The sequence below is a fragment of the Neopsephotus bourkii genome, unplaced genomic scaffold (assembly GCF_033783945.1).
Source record: "Neopsephotus bourkii isolate Nb327-2 ecotype Australia unplaced genomic scaffold, CSIRO-AGI_Nbou_v1 NB_1768, whole genome shotgun sequence".
NCBI classification, from domain to species: Eukaryota; Metazoa; Chordata; class Aves; order Psittaciformes; family Psittacidae; genus Neopsephotus; species Neopsephotus bourkii.
This window is the reverse complement of record NW_026902242.1, coordinates 7486760-7500841: the sequence shown is the minus strand read 5'-3', so window position 1 is coordinate 7500841 and position 14082 is coordinate 7486760. Positions and strand designations below refer to the sequence as shown.

At 42.2% G+C, this 14082-nt stretch overlaps 2 protein-coding genes across 2 annotated transcripts in view; both read left to right on the top strand.

Moving 5' to 3' along the window:
* The window catches only part of PLEKHB2 (pleckstrin homology domain containing B2), a 472273-nt gene that overhangs the window by 211621 nt on the left and 246570 nt on the right, over positions 1–14082 (top strand). The window lies entirely within an intron of this gene.
* ARHGEF4 (Rho guanine nucleotide exchange factor 4) overlaps positions 1–14082 on the top strand; it is a 215410-nt gene that overhangs the window by 13598 nt on the left and 187730 nt on the right. The gene's annotated exons all lie outside the window — the stretch shown is intronic.

Sequence of the window (14082 nt, the reverse complement as noted above, 5' to 3'; positions counted from 1 at the left end):
ACTTCTTGGTTTGGGGTTTGTTTTTTTTTCCCTCTACTGAGGGCCTGAATGGTGCCTCTCATATAAAACCTGCCATTTACAATTTGCCTTTTGCTGAGGCTTCCTTTGTGTTCACACAAGGCAGCTGGCAGGAGACCTGACCTCCCTGGAGCACAGCCTTGCCAGCACTACCTAATCAATATTCAGTAGAGTTGGCTGCTCATTACGAAGCCATTGATTATCTCTGGAAGGTTACCCCCCCCATGTGTGTCAGTTTTCAGTCTCTTCCCTTTACCACCCCCTACCCCCCCATCCCACGCTCTCAAGAGGATGGAGTACAGGGATGGAAATGAGGTTCCCTTTCAGGATCTGAATAGTTTGTCCTCAGATGTCAAAACAGGCTTTGGAAAGAAGGCGATTTCTCCACTGCCAGATTTTTGTTTATACCAGGTCTGTACTTTTAATTTCTGGGATATTTTTAGTGATTGCAAGCTGTGGCACTTGGAGAATTTGTTGTGTTTGACTTAAGCAGGTTGCATTAGTTACAGTGAGCCTTGGTCTCCTGTGACAGAAGGAAAAAACCTGCATCTTTTACACAGCTGTAGCTGACCTGCCTGACCTCATGCACAGAAAGGGAGAGCCATAGTTTCATATTCCATGCTATTCACAAGCAAATTAACTGGGAAGCTCATGGAGAAGTAAAAACATGGTGCAAGCTCTTTTCTGTTGGTATGCTCTGCTTAGAGGATATCCACAAACAATATGCAGTCAATTCCCCTTCTCTAACACAGGATGGGAGGCCAGTGAGGTTTGTGTGGGACAATAGTTGCCCAGTACCCTGAAGTCAGTTTGGCAAAAATCTTAACACAGTCTCTCCTTTTAAATGTGAATTGTCTGCTTAAGGGTGTATTCAGTCATCAACACAACAGTAGAGAACTGTGAGATAAATACAGTCAAATTTATTAGGAGTTATAGATTAGATGCCAGGTCTCTGATACCAGAGACTTACTAAAACAATTGTTTTGGTTAGTTAGATTTGGCTACTTTGATTGTAAATATAGTGTTAACAATCAGCAGAAATTACAGGTCAGAAAGGCAAGGTTAGGGATCTCAAAGGAGGGGAGCAGGCAGCTGGAGCTAAGAGTCAGGTGAAAGAAAGAGTTCGCAGAGTATACAATACTTACTGCCACCACACTACTCTGTTCAAGTTAATGCTCTCTACAAGAGCTGAAACTGCACTGTGCTGTGACCATCTATCTGACAGAGTGACTCCATTTAGCAGAAGAATTGAACTTGTAGATGGTTGGAAGTAATTCAGTGTCCAGCTTTCTGTTTGTAATAAGGGGATTGAAAGTCACTAGCTCTCAAGCTTTCGGCTGCTTGTGTCTTGGCTTGGATTTAGGGCATCACTAAATTCAAGCTAGATGCTTCTCTCTAAGTGGGAGTAGGGTAAACAATGCAAGTCAAAGCACAGCAGAAGTTACTCACACAGTGAAGGTGAGCATCTTTTCTTCTCCTGCCTGTAACACTGAAGGAGGAGCTGTTGCTGCATGGAGAGCAGACCTGCTGTCTGCTTCTGATTTTATACAAAGTGCTATATTACTAGGGAATGGAAAGCCAGAGAATGCATTAATGCTGTGCGATTGCTGTAGTGGATGACAGTATTTACCATTAATGGACCAAAAAATAGACCATACCTGGTTAGCACTTTGCATTTTTGCATCTTGGTTCATCTCACAGAATGCTCCTTGGTTTGTCAGGTGTGATGGCTTAGCCCATGTCTCCAAGGGCCAGTTCAGAAGCTAGCTCTGTGACCATTGCCAGCAATTTGATCTTGTCCCATCATTAGTACATACCAGAGAGATGATGACAGGGATGTGAAAAATGGCAAGCTGGCATTAACTGGGGTTTGTTTAGCCAAGGGGGTTTCCTGTCAGCTCACTGTCTTCCTGATGGAGACAAGTGACACAATGGATCTGTCTGTCTGCCAGAGAAAGTTTGGTGAGGCGTAAATCAGGAGTTAAAGGTAAAAGTGGACAGTGGCGAGACAGTGACAGAGAGTGAGCTGTCTGTGGCATGAGAGAAGAGTGACTCCACATGCCATCCTGTTTATCAGGAAGTACTTCATTCTGGTGTCAGTTGTCAGCATGCTGACATTAATTAGTGCTTTGGCTATTTTCTGCAGAGAAGCTGTCATGCTTCTTAAGGGAGAAGTTCCCTGAGACACAGTTTGCAATAAGCTCAGAACATACGTCATTTACATCCAGTTTTGCTTTCAGCTGTCTTTAACACACCTGAGATGTATTTAAAGGATAAGGTGAAGGATTAGTATTACACCTTGGTCAGATAATATTATTGGTGTATTACAAAGGAAATCTTAATAGAGAGCATACTGTTCCCATTCCTCTATTAGGCAGAACTCTTCCTGTTCCAGTTATGTTGTCGTTACCCTGTAGTAATCATTGCAGTCCTCCAGGGAAATACTAAGCTGAATGTGTTTCTAACTATTGCAGCAGATGGAGTAAAGTAAGTTAGCATGTTGGGTCTAAACAGCTCAAACCAGTCACTAGCAAATCTATCTCATGCAGCCCAGACATCTGTCCTCTCTATCTCCTTATTGTTTGTACCACTTGTGCTTTGGGATGTAGTAAGTTACTCTGGAAGGAAGTCCTCCCATAGGTGCAGTGACAGCCAAAGGGTTAAAGAGCAGTGAAACAGTGTGCTTGTACAGTGTGAAACACTGTATGAAAAGCCTCCAAGGAAATGTGAAATGCCTCTGAAGCCATCATGTGTTTGGCAAGTGAAATTTAACCACAGAATATGTTCACATTTTTTCTTCTGGATTTTTCATTATGCAGGTTATGACTTCTAGCTGCACAATGGCTTTTGAAGTAACAAAAAAGAAAGATCTCATATAAATAATGATGGCCTGAGTATGTATTATGTTGAATAAGAAAGGCCTGCATTTGTTTCAAGCATGTTCTTTAGTGAAGAAGGAGCATGTGTTTCTGTCTTGGCAGCAAACATGGAAGGAGGTACACAGAAATTAACTGTGTAAGGACTTTTGATAACATCTCGTCTTCGGTGTGTTCATACAGTCAAAATAACTGTAGGACTGTCCTCTGTGAAGTAGTAGGTACAGAGCTTGAGTTCTATTTGCAGTGTAGCAACTGAAATATCTATTGGAAGTGAGGAGTATAGAATAAATTTTTTGAAGATCAAGAAGACATTTGGTGATGATGTTATTCTTGCTTTGTTGAAAATTCCTCCCTTAAGGAACAGAGATGTGAAATAATGGCTGATATTTAGTGTTACGGAGATTCTCAGAGCAACTGCGTGTCATGTGGCTAACAGTCAGCAAACTTCTCAGGCTGCTTTGGTGTGGGTATGAACCAGGGAGTCTGTTCATACTTGAGATACCTATGGTTACTGAACTCATATGGACCTCATTTTCCTAGAGGGTTTAATAAAGAAAACAATATTCTACCTTCCAGAAGTAATAAAACTCCAACATCCAGAATTGTATGGGAGACTTTGGTAACAGGGATGCCAGTTCAGACACTGCTGTGGGCTTACCTTTAAAATGATTGGCCAGAAAGTGTTTTCAGTAGTCCTTGCCCTCAGACAGCTATGTGAACCTTTTGTGCAAAAGTCAGCATTTCACACCACAAATTAAATACTTTTCTATTAGATAGAAATAAGCTCTTACCCTGCATCACCAAATACTGTCTTCTGGGTGTTTGGTTGGTTGTTTTTTTTTTTCCTATGATCAAATACCAGTAAAAAGGCCTACTAAGTGTGTTTGATATCTGAATTTGTTGTCTTTCATGTTGGAGTTGTGTCAAACGTTTTCTCCTGAACTGATGAATACTGTTGCTTATTATCTGTTAGCTGTCAGTGCTACCTTCAAAAGCAAATATAGAATCTGGATTCATCTACAGTTAGAACTTCCTTTCATTCTGGTACTTCAAAGGCTATTGTAGAAAGAGCACACTGGTGATGCGTGTTTATAAGTGCATGTGAAATTGTTGGAGGCAGCAATTATACTTCTCAGATACTTGCTCTGCAGTCAAGAGAATGAGTTTGTATTATTGGCCAAACTTAAACATGGCATTGGTATGTAAGAAATTCACTGTTAGCTTTCTGATAAATTATGTTAACGTTTAATGTAAAGAAGCACTTCAAAGACTATATTCTTTGCAAAACATTGAAAGAGAATGATAAAAATAGCATTTACTTTGAAAATGCTAAAGGTTTTTTTTTTTTTACAGTAAAGAGCAAAACCTGAAAGTGCTCAGAAGAGGAAAACTTTCAGGAGGACACGGAGTTTATAGATTCAGGCCAGCATTATCTTTTCTTTTAAATATGCATGCACTTTCTTTCTTTTTTTTTTTATACAGAACTCATCACCATGGTGTTTGAGTGCCTTCTCCATGAATTCAGTCTTCCAGTTCCTTTTGTGATGTAGCAAAAGGAGACTGAGTGGTGAATACAGTGAATTATTTGCTCAAGGTCATTCAGAAAGTCCAGGAGCAAGGGACTGAATGCAGATAGCCTTATACTCATGTAACGTCTATCCTTCTTTATTTTAGGAATGAATGAATGAATCCCAAAGATTGAAAGCAACCCATAATATTATTTCTTATAACTATTTTCAATTTAGATTGACTTGAACACAGAATTTTCCTTGGCATACATTCGAAGTAGTAGATGCAAGGCAGATGTATTGAACAGTAAGCCTGTGTTTACAACATGACATTTGCGCTTGCATCACTGTAGCATAATTTTTGATACAACTGTTTTGTGTAACGTGGCATTTGTCTGCCTGGTGCAGAACACCACTTCCTATAGAAACTAGCTTGTAAACACCCGGGCTCAGGGTCAGTGAGAACAAGGTGATAGCCTGAGGGGAATAAAGGGCTATTTCCTTTACATATTGCTGCTCTGGCATTCTTCGGTCATTTGCCCCCTTGTTGCAGGTTATGCAAACAGTAACTCCTGTTCATGATAACCTGGCTTATCTCCTCCTAGTTCAGCACTGGAGTAAAGTACATTTCAGTATCTCCATTTTAGGTTAGCGTTGTCATCTCTGTGGCTGTGCTCAGCACTAGGTAAAAGAGCACTGGGATGCTTGTAAAGATACTGCCTTCATAGTAGATGCCTGTTTCTGATGGGCTTTCTCACTCTCCGGAGTTTGTAGCAAGACTCAGTTGTTCAACAGTATGGAGTCCCAGCTTTTTTGTCTTTCCATCCCAGTGTCCCTCAGTGGGGGCAAAGTGCATGGCTTATAGACATCTCTCATCCTCTCAATGCTGTGCTAACTTGGGAGTCCAAAGTCTCTTATTTTTGTTGCCTGAACTCAGTTCCTGTCTTATTTCAGGTGACAAAGTGAACAGGTCCCTGGGGAAGTTGTGCTCCCATCAGGTGCTTTACCTGATCCATTATGATTTCAAATCAGAACACATCCACTAGCTTTGGATTTAGGTGGCAGAGTTCATTGCAGGTCAGGCTGATGAGGAGTATGACTGCACGGTACATGCTCCTACAATTTCTACCTGTTGCTCCAGGGACTCACAATTTTAGCCTCAGACTCCCTTTAAAATAAAACTAAAATTAATCTGTGGTTTGCATTCAGGGAAGTAGAAACAATGAGAAATGGAAGATGGGAAATTTCTTGCTTTAGTGAAATTGATGAATAATTTCATACCTACTTAGTTCCTTCTGGGGATTCTTAGTGTGGATTCAGGATGCTTATTCCGCAGAATGTATTGGTTTTTAGGTCAAATATATGGAGCTGTTCAACTGTTACTTTCACCAGGGTTTCTAGGAGAAACATTCCATGAGATTTTTGGACTGAACACAGCAAGTCTGTGAGGTACTTCAGATTATAATAAGAAAAAACTAACCTCAGATCTCAGAAGATTAAGTGCTAAAGCATACAGTTCGTATGATAATTACCTATTTGTAGGAAGCATGCTGCAGCTACTATCTATGTAATTATTCACACTATGTTGTAAAGAGAGTAGGGAATAGGGTTTCCAAACACAGATTTACAGTACAGTGAATACTTTGGTGTAGCATATAGCATGAAATATATCAGGAAACAAGACATAATCATCATCATCATCCAGATGAAGACATCTTGAATGAGAGAAAATAATTCAGAAGTCACAGATCTGTTCCATTGCGGAGACATTTAATTTGGAGAATTGATGTCCCCACTTTACAGCACTGACTTGTAAGATTCTGCTGCAATAAGGCTGTATCTGGTCAGCATACTTATGCTTTTTATTTATACCTTTATATTTATACCTTATTTATACCTTGTTTACATTCCCTCATTACATGCTTATGTCTGCAGTGTATCTGTGTAACAAATAAATTCAGACTGAGGTATTCCAACAGACACTGCAGAAAATAGATGACCAGGAAATTAAGTCCCTCAATCATTTGACAAGGAGAATCCTTAAGAATCCAGTGCTCTCTTCTTCCAACACATAGTTTAAGGTGTTAGGTACTTGAAATGGCCACTGTCCAGCCTTTCTAACTCATATACTAAGCACAGTACACACTTTACACACTAGTGTACTTCACTTTCTGTTGTTTCAAACTTCCTCATCTCTTGACACTCACTGTAAGTGTATGAGTGCTCAGAGTTGAGTAGGATGATTTTCCTTTGTGGGGTTGGAATACTTATTGTCAAAATCCGCGTCTGTTGGGGATATAGATATGTTTCTGTCCTTACACGTATACCAATCCATGGAAACTTAACCCCTGCTGCCATCAATCTGTAAAGTCCTGGAAGTCCTAACTATCCCAAAACAGGCAATGAGGGAATGAGATCATACCCAGTATCACAGCGAAATCTTAACTTCTGAAATGGCAAATGACCCTCTCTTTTTACAGTCTGAAGAACTTGAAGAATCACTTTTTAGTAGGTTTTTAGCTTAATTCCTAAGGGAATGAGACAACTGAGAGATCTATGCCTGTGTGTCTCCCTGCATTTACCTTTTTTAACTACTGACATTTTTTAACCAAGTTTAAAAGAAAGGCAGAAGTATCAAGGCTTCCTGCAAGTTTTACAAGCACTACCAGTTGAGTAACTGAGGAACATCCGAATCAGTGCTCTTACTGAGGGTACTCTTCTAATGTTGGTTTTTATTGACAAGCCCCATATGGCTAGTCAACATTTATGTGTTCACAGGGCAGTGTGTAAGGAGTACAGGTGGGAGCAGAGCTAATGTGGGGAGTGGAGGGTATATTAGGGAACAAAAATCTGTAAGAAACCAGTCTTTATCAGTTCTACCTCTTGGGGAGCAAGCTGATTTTAGCAGAGATGCTGCAAAGACACAAAACCACAGTTACAGTTTAGCTTTTGCCTTTTAGTGACATAGTATAATGTGTAAAGACTCTTTCAACATTTGGACAGTGGAGCTGAACAAAAAAGAGACCATTATATGCAATATCTGTCAAGACTAGAGAATGGTCTGTGCTAGCCTGCCAAATGCAAATGAGGATTGTCCATTCATTTAGTCCAAAAGAGAAAATGATATAATTTATTTGGTCCAATTAGTTTACTGTGACAAATAAGAAGGAGAGGACTCCAATATAGCAAGTGATAAACTTCACATAGCTTTTAAGGTTGTAGAAATCATAGTGCTCTGATAGTCATTCTTATTTTACATTCTTTGCCCAGACATAGTCTATAGATCTTCAGTGATTTATGTACTTCCCCCCCCCCCCCCCCCCCCCAGTAGAAAATCTTGTTGAAGAATTGAGACCCAAGTCTCACTTACTTGCCTTGGACTTTTAAGGCAAGGATATACTCATCTTAGTTGGACCGTGGCTTGTTCTCAACCAGTCTGAGCTACATTATTCTGTTGTATTAAGTTTAGTCAAAGCACTGATGGGATTTTCTGCATCACTGTCATGAAGTAGAGACATTCCAGATATTTGTTTGCAAACATCTGGAATTTGTTTGCTGGCCTGCATCCCTGGATGGGAGTGAAGGGACATGGGAGATGTGGAGCTGAAAAGTGCTAGCTGTTTTCCAGCACATGACTCTAAGCATATAGCAGAAAAATGCCACAAGGAAAGGGTCAGCTGCTCCTGTGCTCTTCAGCTGAGTTTGTAAGACTCACCTGAGGAGACAGTAAGGCTCCAGGAAAAAAAAGGTGGGCAAGCCAGAGGGGAAGCAAGTATGCATTTGTAGTTGGTGTTAAGATTGACCTTAACTTTCAGTGTTGGACAAGGTATGAAACAGTTGGAGTCCTCTGGGTGAGCATCTCTACAGCAGCAGATTGGATGCCATTGTGGTGCGCTCTCCTGACCATTCTCTGCTGACAAGAGTTGCAGTCCCCTCTAGCTATGGGGACAGAGCAGCAAGCTGAAGGACTGTGCTTGTACACCCACAAGTATGCTAGGAAATATTCAGCAAGGTGATGGGTCATATTCAGCCCAGATGTCAACAGACCGCTACAAAAGTAGAGTGTCACATGGGTGACTTTCACCTGCAAGCTGGAGCTTTCTTGGCAATATAGCTGTGATTCCTGGCAAAGCATGTCACCACCAGCATCATGTCACCACCAGCACCATGTTATGGTTGGTCCCTCAACACAAAAACCTCTTGTGCATCATATACACCTCCAGTACCTATATCTGCAAGCAGATCTCATTGTTACCCTTTCACTGCGAGTCTTAGGGACTTACTTTAGAAGAACAAAAAAATGAGAAGGTTTGCAACTTTTTTTCCCAAGAGTGTTTATTAGGAAGGTAATGGATGATGTGGGTTGAAATAGGGTCATTCCAGGAGCCTGATTTCAGGCACTTGAGCTGTTTGGTTCATCTTTCTCTCTTTGCCCCAGGTAACAGTGGTGGGTTACTGCCTTTCCCCCAACCACAGGTTAGTCCAAAGATGTATTTGGCAGGCTGCATGTGAAGAAGGTGAAAGCATGGAGCAGTGATGGGATGAACACTCCCTGGTGCCGGGGTGGCCCACTGTGAAGGCAGTGCCAGTTACTTTCTGAGCTTAATTAGTGACCTGACTAATTCTGCTGGAATATGGACCCAAATGGTTGATCATATAAAAGCTCATCCTTTTACATTTACGGTCATATGCAATGGAGTTGTCTATCTGCAAACCAGCTTGAGCAGTAGCATAACTGTCCTCAGACTTGAACTTGAACCACTGAGTGTCAGCCTAGGTCTGTCAAAGTTTTCAGCCCTGGTTATATACCAGTTATCTTTCCCCCAACAAGCTCCCTTTCTCTGCTCCACCGTACAAAGAAGACAGAGGGATAGGTACTCCCTATCTCCTGTGTGAAGTCCACAGTACCTTCATATTCCCTGGGGGAGAAAACATAAAGGGATAGATGAATAGGTCAGGAATGTCCAGAACTGCTTTGTGAATGCTGAAGTGGGTACTCTTACAAGAAAGTACAACACACACGTGGTGCTGTCCTGCTCCTTTCACTGATGCAGGAAACGGAACAAGAGTGGCATGGTCCCTCCCAGAGCTCCACTGTGCATTGAGAGTCATATGCACCTTCCCTCCTCAAACCTGTCCACCCTACATCTTCTCTGTTCATGTGAATTGGTTCTTTAGCCTGACTTTGTTCTGCCATGTTCTTTTGTCAAAAAGAAAAGCTATTTCCATAACCTTTATATTTCGTGTTCTGATGTTAATCCTGGCATTCTTTACCCAAATCCAAATAACATGCCTTGCCTTCACAGTTTTAAAGAAAAAATACTTATCTTGGATCTTAAATGCTTAATTGCATCTGATTAAACAAAGCCTTCTTAAAATAGACCTCAAAAGGAAAAGATCCAATTGTTAGCTTGTTACATACCAAAATAAAATAGAACCCTGAGGAAATGAAGGGGTAGCAGTCAATGGTGTTACAGTTGCTTAGGGACTGATAGTAAGAAAAGTGGCGTATGTCCAGAAGAGGCCCACTGCAAAGAGAGGAAACCTCTGTCACATGGAGAATAGGATAAGGCAGTGCAGAGACTAATTTATATTTGCAAATGAAATTTAAGAGACAAATGTGTATTTATTTTATAGCTTGAAGACTCTTCCTGAAAGAATATGGAATAAAGTAACTACGATGACAAGAAGCAACTCAAAACACTCTTTATTTTAGCTCCCTGAAGACTGCCAGTCTTTGTGTTTCAGTGCATGAGCTACTGTTTGGCACTATTCCTGAAGTGTTTTGTCTATTCACTTCTTGCTAATGTGCAAGTGCCCAGACTCCCTGGAAAGACAGCTTTGTTGGAGACCTTTCATTATCAAGGATTAGCTGTTTGGTAAACCTGTGTCCCCTTTAACAGTCTGACAGGAAGTGCCAGCTAATGAAGGGCTCATTGTGGTGGTGCTGTGAGTGTGGGACTTGAGTCCATTTTACTGCTCAGATTGCAAGCCAGGATCCTTTGTGCTCCTGAGGACTGAAGGGAAACCAAGTCATGCCCTTTGGTTCTCCTGAAAATGTGTGGTGAAAAATATGCTTTCCTTTCTCAGTACTCTTGTACCGGTGTTTGTGGTCTAAAGATTTTATGAAGCAGGGAATTCTGTTGGTATGTTACAGGATTCTGTGTGTAGATTCACAAAATGTTGTGTCAGTGCCTGGGGACAGCTTACTTGAAGCATTTTAATGTAATACCAACATGAAAAATTGAAATAATACAAACCGTTACATGCCTTTATGACTTCATAGTGTAGTTGTAAAGCTCTTGAAAGAATCAAATCTGAACATCTTCATCCCACCTCTGTCAGGTAGAAGGCATGGCAGACAAGTACAGGATTTTCTTCACTGATAAACTCCTATATTTTTTAAATTTCAAGAGGGATTTCTTGAAATCATTTATGAAAGTAATGAACTACAAATCTGTTCTCTGTGGAAAGCACTCCAGTACAACTTAAATCACGAAGAAGTACTGCTGAAAATCATCTGTCTGTGATGTCAAGCAGAATTCTTTCATCTCCTCAATAAGCCCCTCTCACTGAAACTCACAAGCCAGTCACAACCCCAGGGATGCCCAGTGCTTTTAAATGCAGAAGAGAGAAGAAAGGCATCCCTGTAAAACCGGTGGGAAAGAAAGCAAACCCCTACCCACATCCCCAACCAGGATTCATGTGTTCGGGGAGGGGTGTGTGGAAGGACCCAGGGACTGTTAAATACCAATGTGTTTGGGTGTGAAACTACCTGTATTAAATTTGGAGGAGGGCCCAAGCACATGGTTTGGATTTTTCTCTTCCCCTAGGTTACAGCTAATTAGGCCAAGTGCAGACAGTGTCCCTACTGATCCCAAACGCGTGCAACACAAGCGGCTCCTTCCAAGGGGAATTGGCTCCAGGAGAGTGTTATTAGCTCTGTCTGGACAGGAAGGGCAATCAGGTAGCCCAGGGCCATGTTTGTGTGTGTGACTGGGGGACTCAAGGAAAGATTATCTTTTAATGAAGGGTTTTGAACTCATTATCTGGCTTGCGTTCAAAGACTGCAACAGCACTAATCATGCACATCAATGTGTGTGGTGGGAGGTGTCTGGAGAGTGGCCAAGAATACAGAGGTTACTGCAACCCACGTCTTGCACTTCCTCTCCTGCTCCCAAGCTCTGCCTGCCCTTTTGGCCTCACGTGGCTTTGTCCATCTGGTTGTATGGCGCTGTGGGAGCATGTGGGGACTGTGTTATTTGTTAATAGAATCATAGAGTGATCCTACAATAATTTACTTGTGATCCTGCAATAGTTTTTTTACCACAGGCTTTTTATGTCTAGATGTCTAAGTGGCTTCATACCATTCATAAAGGGAGGAGATGCAGTACTACTTTTACATCTTTTTGGTGTAGATAGATACGTAAGTGGGTGTAGGATACCAGTTCCCAGAACAGTTTAGGGCTTTATGGTGGTGCAGAGGCATCAAAAGGCCACAGGCATCAAAAGCTGATCCAGGTCATAGCCCCAGCAGTTTCTACAGGAGCATAGCACCTCTGTCACTATGGTGGGATGCAGAGGTGACCGCTCCCCACTGAGACACCAAGTCTGTACCGACATCCGGAGGCTTATGGTGCTTCCTCATTTACAGCAGTTACAAGAACCTAGACTGGAGCCACACGCTGAGACAGGCCAACAGAAAGTGGCACTTTTTACCCCTCTGCTTTGCAGCAGCAAACCCAAGGTACCTAATTCTCACCAGCCTCTTACGTAATTCCCAGGAGGTGGAGCTCATCTGGGGTGTTGGTCTCCAGGGAGGTGGAGGAGCAAGGCTGACCCTGCCAAACGGCTGCTCTGGCTGGGTACACCCTAGGAGGCTACTGGTTCCAGTGGGATGTGAGCAGGGAGCTAGACTCAAGGCTCCTTCCCACTACAGTGATTCTGTGATTCCTCCTGCCATGTCAAATGCCATTTGAGCAGTCCCCTAGCTGCTGGCTTTTTCCCTCTTTTTTGATTGGCCTTGGCTCTTATCTTCTAGTTTTGTTTTGTTTCCAACTGCTGTTTTCTCCTGAGTGAAAATCTGTAGAACCATAAAATGCAGGGATGGAAAACGACCTGTTGCCCCATCCAGCCCACCCCATCTGCCAGTGCCAAGCCATTCACTTCAAACATCCTGTATGACTTGTCTAGACCAAGCACCACTTCCCAGAGATTATTCCATGGTCAAATTGACCTTTTAGGTTGGATTTTTTTCCTGATGTCTTACCTTAAATATTTCTGTGCTAAATTTGAGCCTATTGTTTAGTTACCCGTCTTCGCTCTGTCTGCAACACCTATCCCCTTGCCTTGCCTGGCCAAGCCTCCTCCCTGGAGACCTGCCGTGCCCCCGGGCAGGGTTTTCATCCTGTTTTTTCATCACTTCCTTTGCTCTGGCTCAAGCTTTTGTGATCTTCCTGAGTCACAACCCCACAACCATCAGCTGTGCAGAAAGGATGGGGATGGATGGTGAGTGACTTGAGCTTGGGGCACCAAGCATGGTGCCGCCCAGTTAAAGATTTCATTGGTCTCTCTGAAGATGAAATAGTACCAACATGTAGTCAAACTCAGACAGAAGACAGTATCAAGAATTCAATTTATTTATTATAATAATTATTATAATATATAATTGCAGCTAGAGAGCCCCTTTCTGATTAACATGGGGACCTTATTTTAAAGGTTTGCAAACATGATTCTGGTCAAGGTTTTAGCAGTCTTGGACATAAATACAGCAAGTGCTGTGTACCCACTTGTCAGAAACTAGATAACCACATGAGGAGAGGTGCTATGCTAGAGGGGTGTCAATCTCTCCAGGTGGCCTGTCAAAGCTCTCCTGCCCCTGGACAGGGGGCTTCTGCTAAGGGTTTGTTTGGTCCCACCTGGATTAACTCACAAGTGGCCCATTCGTAACCACTTTCCAGGGAAATGAAGCAGAAATGTGGAAGTAACATGTGGCCCTCACTTGGCCTGTGCACAGCACCAGGGTTTTCCTGCCTGGAGCTGTTCTTCATAACGTTCTTCCACCAGAGGGCAGCTGCTAGAAGGAATGTGATGCGCTTGCCTGGCTCAAGATGAGACAACAGCTAATTTGATGCTAATTATTATGGTTGTAATTTCCTCCCTAACCAGACGCAATCCCCTTCAGCCATATCCAATGGCATTATACTTAGAGAGTGCTTCCCACACTAAAAGTAAAGGCAGAGTTCTTTCCCAATTGTTCACAAGATCTGTCCTCAGCTGTAATCTGAGCTAGACACAGTACAATTAGTTAAGTGTGTTCCTAAATTAGCAAAAGGCTAAGCTTTAAAAATCTGACAGTGCATCAAAAAGATGTGTTTGCAACCATTTAATCCCTGAGGACTGTAGATCTGGCACACTTTCTGCAGTCTAAGGTGGAAAGAGCAGAGGAAGTTGGCAGCTGTTTACAGAGAGCTCAGCAGTGCATCTCCTCCCTTTTTCAGTGGTGTGGAGCCACTTTGGCGTCCAGACATAAAACGCCTATGGTGGAAAACTGTTGTAGGATCACAAGTAAAAGTAAGTGGCAGCTGCTTCCTGGTGTGGTTGTACATGTTTCTCAAAGACAGACAAGTGGCAGCCCTCGCCACCCCATAATGATTAAGCTCAGTCTAATTGTATTT